Source organism: Mus caroli, unplaced genomic scaffold, assembly GCF_978045245.1.
Source record: "Mus caroli unplaced genomic scaffold, Mus_caroli_1 scaffold_11, whole genome shotgun sequence".
In the NCBI taxonomy this organism is placed as follows: Eukaryota; Metazoa; Chordata; class Mammalia; order Rodentia; family Muridae; genus Mus; species Mus caroli.
In genome coordinates, this window is record NW_028227266.1 from 53,993,838 (window position 1) to 54,001,084 (window position 7,247).

General features: G+C 41.7%; 1 protein-coding gene across 3 annotated transcripts in view; it reads right to left on the reverse strand.

Annotated features, from left to right (window-relative positions):
• The window catches only part of Scaper (S-phase cyclin A associated protein in the ER), a 365,479-nt gene extending 359,020 nt beyond the window's left edge, over nt 1-6,459 (reverse strand). For 2 of the 3 annotated variants that reach the window (XM_021171564.3, XM_029481364.2), the window contains exon 1: nt 6,396-6,459. The gene's annotated coding sequence lies outside the window, so the exon portion shown is untranslated. The remainder of the gene's footprint in view (nt 1-6,395) is intronic. The other variant, XM_085844651.1, reaches the window with a different exon arrangement.
• Between the last annotated feature and the right edge of the window lie 788 nt (nt 6,460-7,247).

The window sequence follows — 7,247 nt, forward strand, 5'->3', positions numbered from 1 at the left end:
GAACTTAGCTGTAATGAAAGAGAGAAGATTGTGGTACCCACTCAAAGACAGAACTGTCAGTCACAGGAAATAGTAAAAAGAATGTGATCTCTAAGCTCAGATTCACACATACCCCAAGGCTGCCATGTACAAATTAATACAACCTTTAGGAAAGTTATCTAATTGCTTTTTAACTTCTAGTTCACAATTAGACAAAGAGAGTAAAATATCTAACCCATCAGGTTATTTTCAAAAGCAATGAAATTTTGTGTGAAAAACCTAACACAAAACCACCATTCAAAACCTGGTAACTGTATAATACAGATTATGAGGGAATGTTTACCAATAGCTTCCTTAATTTTTGAACAATAACTATCCTACAATTGCAAAAACCAAAGACCTGTAATTATTAAATTTAGATACACTTTCAAAAAACAGGGTAAGAATGGCTCAAATGGAATCATAACCTCTTGAATCCTACCAGTCTTATCACTGTGCCTTGAACACTAATGTTCAATTTGGTACTTAACAGATTTTCATCCCTATCTCCACATTGAAACCAGTCACAATGCTGGGGCAGAAGAATTCTAAGAGGGCAGCCTGGGCTACATAGCAAAGCCTTTTCTTAAAAGAAAAATTCATAATTTTCTTTCTCCTAGGAAAATCCAAGATAGTTCTTTGCACCAAAAGAAAACTACTGTAACGTGTGCACTAATAAACACAAGTAGATAATATGTGCTTCACACCAGAGCATCTCAGGATTACAAGGATCTCTGGGAAGCAATCCCTTTAATGACATGAATTTTAAAAAGTAATTCAAAAAGAGCAAAAGTGTGAAACACATTTCAAATTAAAATAGTAGCACTATTTAGGTCATGTCCTCATTTTTGCAAAAGAGATATTCAAATTACTAATAAGCACAAGAAAAGATGTTCAAGTCAGTAGCCATTAGAAAAACAAATCAAAACCACAATGTCGTATCACTTCACATCACCCAAGTATCTACAGTCAAAAAAAGCAGGACTAGAGTGTCAAAGGAAACCGAGAAATTGTAACCTTCCCCACACTGCAGTGGGAAAGTAAACTGGTACAGCTAACCTACCACAGCATGCATTTAGCAGTTCCTCAGTGAATTAAGCATACAATTACCATACGACCCAACAATTCCACTCCTATATTCACTCACATGGAATGAAAACACAAACCACACAAAACTTATACAGAATGTCCACAACAGCAATGTCCTAAAAACTAAAAATATGAACATACAGATGACCAAGAATTGTCCAACATGTAAATAAAATGTGAGATACCTACACAATGGAATGCTAGTTCTCATAAAAAGGAGTGAAGTGCTAGTACTTCTGAGATATAAACAATTCTTTAAAATGTACCAAACAGAAGCAATAAGATACAATGGATTACATATTAGATAATTTTATTACTGTGCTATGTCTCAAATGGCAAACCCACAGGTTAGTACTTGGCTGGGTTAGAGGTCATGGAGGACTAGGGCAAAACAGTGTCTTCTGGCCATGACAGGAGCACTGCACTCATGCACTCACAGCAGTTGTTGCTGACTACATCTGACCTGAACAACATAAAGCCAATCAACATTCTAGCACAGAATGAAAGTGTCCTGAGCTCCCACTCCTGAGGAGCTATGATCACTAAATGGCTTCTAGGGAAGGGAGAGTCAGTTTTCTTTAGTAGTGGAGCTCAACCCCATCCAGTGGATGGTCCCACACCCAGGACTTATAGGCAGCACACATTGGAGTCAGTGGGCCATTAAAAATAAATAAAATATTAGACAAAGAACATAAAATTGGGGGTAGTAAAGGGATGAGAGAGTACTTTTTAAAAAGTATTAATATTTTCCTGAGTTTGGTACTTAATCTTGTTATAGGTATATTCTAAAGCTATGAATAATTTTTCACAATTTTGATTAGTACAAACCTAAAAGTGTATTAGAGCAAAAATGAGTAATACTGAAACTTCATAATTCCTTACTGTTTAAAGAGTTTTTCAATTGCTTCAGTATATATCACCAGGAATACATCAACCAAAAAGTATTTTTCCTGTCAATATGGCATGACCCAGTAAAAATAGCAACACAATCTCTTGTTTGCTACACTGTATTTAAAAGCAGGCCAATATACCAAAATCTTTACAAATAAAATGTACAGGTGAGTAGCTTTTATAGGAAAATATCAATCATGTGTTAATTGCTCAAATAGACTGATATATAGCAGTTCATTCTCCACTTCTGCATGCCTCCAAAATATATAATGAACCTACTATTTAAATTAAGGTCACTATGCGCTACAAAGGCCTGATTCAAAGTAACAGAAACAGGAGCTAAAAAGATATCTCAACCAGTAAAGTGCTTGTCACACAAGCATGAGTATCTGATTTCAACTCTCAGTATTAAAAAACAAAACAAACAAAAAACAACAAGTGTGGTTACCTATAATTGTAATCCCAGGAGCAGGGAAGCAGAGACGGAGGACTGCTGAGACTTGCGGCCCAGCCAATCTGCCTAACCAGGTAAGCAAGGCCCAGGTCCCAGTAAAAACCCAGTCTCAAAAACAAAGTGGCCAGCTCCGGGGGAATGGCAGCTGAGGCCCACCTATCTCCTCCTATACCAGTACATACAAATAAAAAGGAGCTACTTTGCAACATTAATAAAACCCTTAATATGTAAGAGATGGAAATTTTTTTAAGGGTAGCTCTAGCACTGAACCACAAATCTTTTCTGTCTAAATTTGTTGGAGTTTGCTTTCTATTGCTGTAATAAGACAGCAAATTGTGAGGGGGAGTGTATTCCAGCTTAAAGCTTACAGTCTCTCATGAAGGAAAATCAGGGTAGGACTCAACCTGGACACAGGAACTGAAGCAGAGGTCACAAACACTACTTACTGGCGTGTTCCTGGATGGCTCACATGCTTTTTAGCACTACCTTGGACCACCTACCAAAGGTGACAACACCCACAGTGGGCTGGGCCATCTCACATCAATCATCAACTAAGAAAATACCCCACACACTTCTCTATTTTCTCAATTTAGGTTCCCTCTTCCTAGATGATTAGTCAAGCTTACAATAAAGAAAAACAAAACAAAAAATAAAGCAAAACTAACTAACTAGCACCATATTAGGACTTAGCCAAAAATACTTGTTTAAAAATATATATATACCACCCAGAAAAAAACCTAAAAAATATGAAAAGAATACTGATTTAATTTTTATTGAACAAGCCATTTTTTGATCTTTCTAATTTTAAAAATTTTTTACTTTATTATTCTTTGTGCAAGGATGTTTTCCTACAAGTATGTCTATGCATGACTTGCATGTCTAGAGAAGTCTAGAGGCTCATAAGACCAGAAAAGGTGCTAGATTCCTCCAGAACTGGTAATGATCCCATTAGACTGGTAATGAACCATTCATCATATGGTTGCTGGAAATTGAACCTGGGTCCTCTGGAAAAGGAAATTGTGTTCTCGAACCTCTTAGCCATTTCTCCAGCTCCAGCCACTTGTAATTTTTATGTCTATAGTTTCAGAAATGGTAATTCCACAATACTTATATTGTAGCACTAGAGAAGTCTGTTATATTGCCTAGCATATAACAGCAGTGTGTAGGAGTATGTATATGTGTGTGGGTATGCATATGTGTGGATGGCAACAGTTAATGTGAGCTGTTTATTCACTCACTCATTTTCTTTTTATTTTCAATCACTTATTGTTTGCATGTGTTGAAAGGAAGGGATAACATGTGTATGCATGCATGTGCAAATGTGAAGGCCAGAGGTCTACATTGGGTATCTTCCTCAATCTTGCTTGGTTTGGCTTGTTTTTTTAAGACAAGGTCTCTCACTGAATCTGAAGCTCCCTGTTTCACCTCAACTGGCTGGTCACCAAGCCCTCTGGGATCTACCTGTCTCTGCTACAACCACCATCACTCCAGTACTGGGGCTATAAATGTATACTGCTACATCTGGCTTTTAAGTGACTTGTGGGACTCAAACCCCAGTCAAGCACTTTACCCACTGAGCCATCTCTCCAGTCCCTCTACCTTTTAGTAGGGAAATGTGGGTACAGGGTCTCTCAGTGAATTAAGCTATCCTTGCTGACCAGGGAGCCCCCAGAGATCCTTCTACATCTGCGTTCCAGCACTGCGATTACAGATGTGCTCCCATGCTTTGACATGAGTGCTGAGGAGCTGAACGCAGGAACTTATGCTTACAGCGCACTCTACCTACTGAGAAATTCCCCTAACTAGACATCATCCATTTCTAGTGATTCAAGAATATTTATAGGTAATTCACAAATGATTTCTGCTTTTCTTTTTAAAGTGCTTTGGGTTGGGGGGAGGGGTGCATGAGGATGAAAAGAAAGCATCTGAACTCCATCTCCTTATCTTTAAATCATTCCTACACACATGTGTACATAGCACTCATGAAGGTATTAATAAAGGTTTACGATCAAGTCAATCCTTATTGATTCTTAAGATCTGTGGAGCACAATGGAAAAGGGGGAAAATGTGTGTAAAACAATAACACCTTGGGAACCTAGCCACCGAAATTATTTATAAAACATTTATATAGCAACCCTGGTTTTGACATAACACATCAGGTATTTAATCACAGTGCTATGTGCTCAATGTTTATGTCTCCTCAAAATTCATGCTGAAACCCTAGCTTTCCAAAGTATAGTATTGATAGTATTAGGTGAATACTTTGGGAGGTAATTAAGAGTGAGGGTCTTCATACATGGGATTGATGCCCTTTTAAAAGAGGTTAAAGGACAGCCCCCATCCTTCCTCTTGTGAGGGTACAGAAGGTATCATCTATAATCAGGAAGCAGGTTATCACCAAACACAGAATCAGCTTCCACCTTCATCTTAGACTTCCCCAGCAGAACTGTGAGAAACCAATCTCTATTTCTATACATTTTCTAGTCCAAGATAATTTTGTTATAGCAGCTTAAACAGACTAACAGGAGAGAATTTTACAAATGCAGCTCAAGGGAATGAAGCAAGAGGAAGGATGGGGCATTTGCTGAGGGGTTATGACGAATGAGAAGCAGTTCTTTGTAGAAACATTATTTCTGCTAGTTTTATGACATGAATCGTATCCAAATGAGGGAAACCAAAGGACAAAAGCCACATCACACTTTCTCCCACCAACATAATTTCCCACATAACATTTTTAAATGGCTCTTGTACTAAAGAATTTGGGTGTCAATGGACAATCTCAAGTCATATTGGTGTGTTTGTTGTAAATCAATCTGCAAGCATCTTGCAGAAAGTCATGCTTAACAGGAAAAAAATTACCAATACAAAGCACCAACATAGGACAGGGTGGGTTAGTGCAGTGCTTATTTTTCTATCTTAAATCAGAAATCTGCCACATTACCAGCAAGTGATCAGGCTAAGCAATCATCTCTTTGAGCCTCAAGTTTCCTATTTATAAACGTCCACAGCATCTATCTCTCTTCTCCTATATGATGTGGATGAAATAAATCTGTAAATTGCAGTAGGGAATTATTTTCTGTTCAGGAAGATGACTGTAGTGAATTGCTATTCCACAGACAATAACGCGACACACGTGAGAAATACAGTCCACCAGCGGCAGGAGGCAGCCCATGGGCTAGTTGAGATCTCCTCAGAGGGAGCCTCTCCTCCTCAGAGGGAGCCTTTGGGACAGCAGCAGGTGCTGCTTGGGGAGCAATTTTCTGGCTGCTTTCTAACAAGCCCCAAACTCTCTGGAGTCAGCTACTGGCTCTAACCTGCTTCTGTGTGCAGGACTGCAAACCTGAGCAGAGGGGAAGTGCTAATAAAGTACAGAGGCAAGGACTCTGAGGTAGGAGGCTCTCAGGTGAGAGAGGCCTTCGGTTTGCACCTGAGGCCTCAAGTAAACATTTGTAAAATGGGAAGAAAAAAAAAAATTTTTTTTTTTTTTTTACCTCCATGCTTCCCTGAGAAAGCTAAAGCCTGAATCTGGGTTCATGGAAAGTGTGGTAAAGCCCTGGAGGGAAAGATGCTGAAAGTGATTAACTGCCAAATGCAGGCAAGCCGCAGCTTCTGAGGACCGGGCACTCCGCAGTAGGGACATTCCAGTAGGCTCGGCTACCCCCTAGAGACAGTCTTCTGCCCGGACCCCGTCCCCGGCCTGGCCTGAGGTCTGTCCCAGTCCCACGACCCTCACTGCCCCGGGGCCAGCTCGACCCTCCCCACCCTGGCCCGGCCTCCTCAGTCCACCTCGCGGCTCCCCTCCCCCGGTCACACGCCCAGGTGAGGGAGGAGGTGGAAGGGTTTCCGCCGCCATCTTGTCCCCTCAGCCCCACAACACAGGTTGCCCGCGCCCCTCCTGGGCCCGTCCGGGTCGAGGCGACGCGCGCCCCTCGCGGACACTTACCCGGGCGGCTTAGCTTACTTTGGGGCGGCTCCCAGCGTCCCGGCGGGAAAGGGGCGGGGTGGGGCGGGGCGGCCGCGGAAGACCGGGCGGGGCGGATGGCCGGCGCACCACGTGATGCCAGCCGAAGCCCAGCCACGCCCCCTAGGCCGTCCTGCCCCATTCGCGCAGGCGCAGCTAGGCTCATTTCTTGCGCTCAAGTAGAATGTAAAGGTAAGAGTTTCCTCTGTGCCAACTAACGTCCATTTCTTCAGTGCTGTTCTCTTTCTTGGACTGACGATCTACCTCAGCTTTGCCCACACTGGTCCCTTTCTCGGATTCAGCTTTCTTCTGGCGTGTCTTATCACCACAGCCCACCGATTAAAGACCTCGCGGATCCGCTCAAGAAATGTGTGTGATAATCTTTCACGAAAGCATCTGGGACTTAGCCAAGCGGAACTTAGTCTCCACCTAAAGGCTTGTTTCAAACGTCGGTGCCAGGCTTGGAAGTATCCAACTACAAAAACCTAACAGATAGGCTTAAGCTATTTCAAAGACAGCAATAAGTGCAAGATGATTATGTGTAGATATTTAAACCACAGTTCTAAACTAAATGGAAAAGAATTTATGTCCATCACAGTACAATATCAAAGAGTATTTTCTGCTGCTTTTCGTCCAGATGACTCTGAGATTCTAACTTGGCTCACCCCTCTTACAACAGGTGGGAAGCTAACAGGTCACTGAAGTCGGCCCCACTCTTAAGAGGGTTAGAGTTATGGAAGCAGGTGCACGCTGTATTAGAGGCTCCTTCTAGGTCCTCCCGCCTCTTGGTTTCTTAGAAAACCCATTCGTTCAGTTGTTTGACAAACAGTTGTG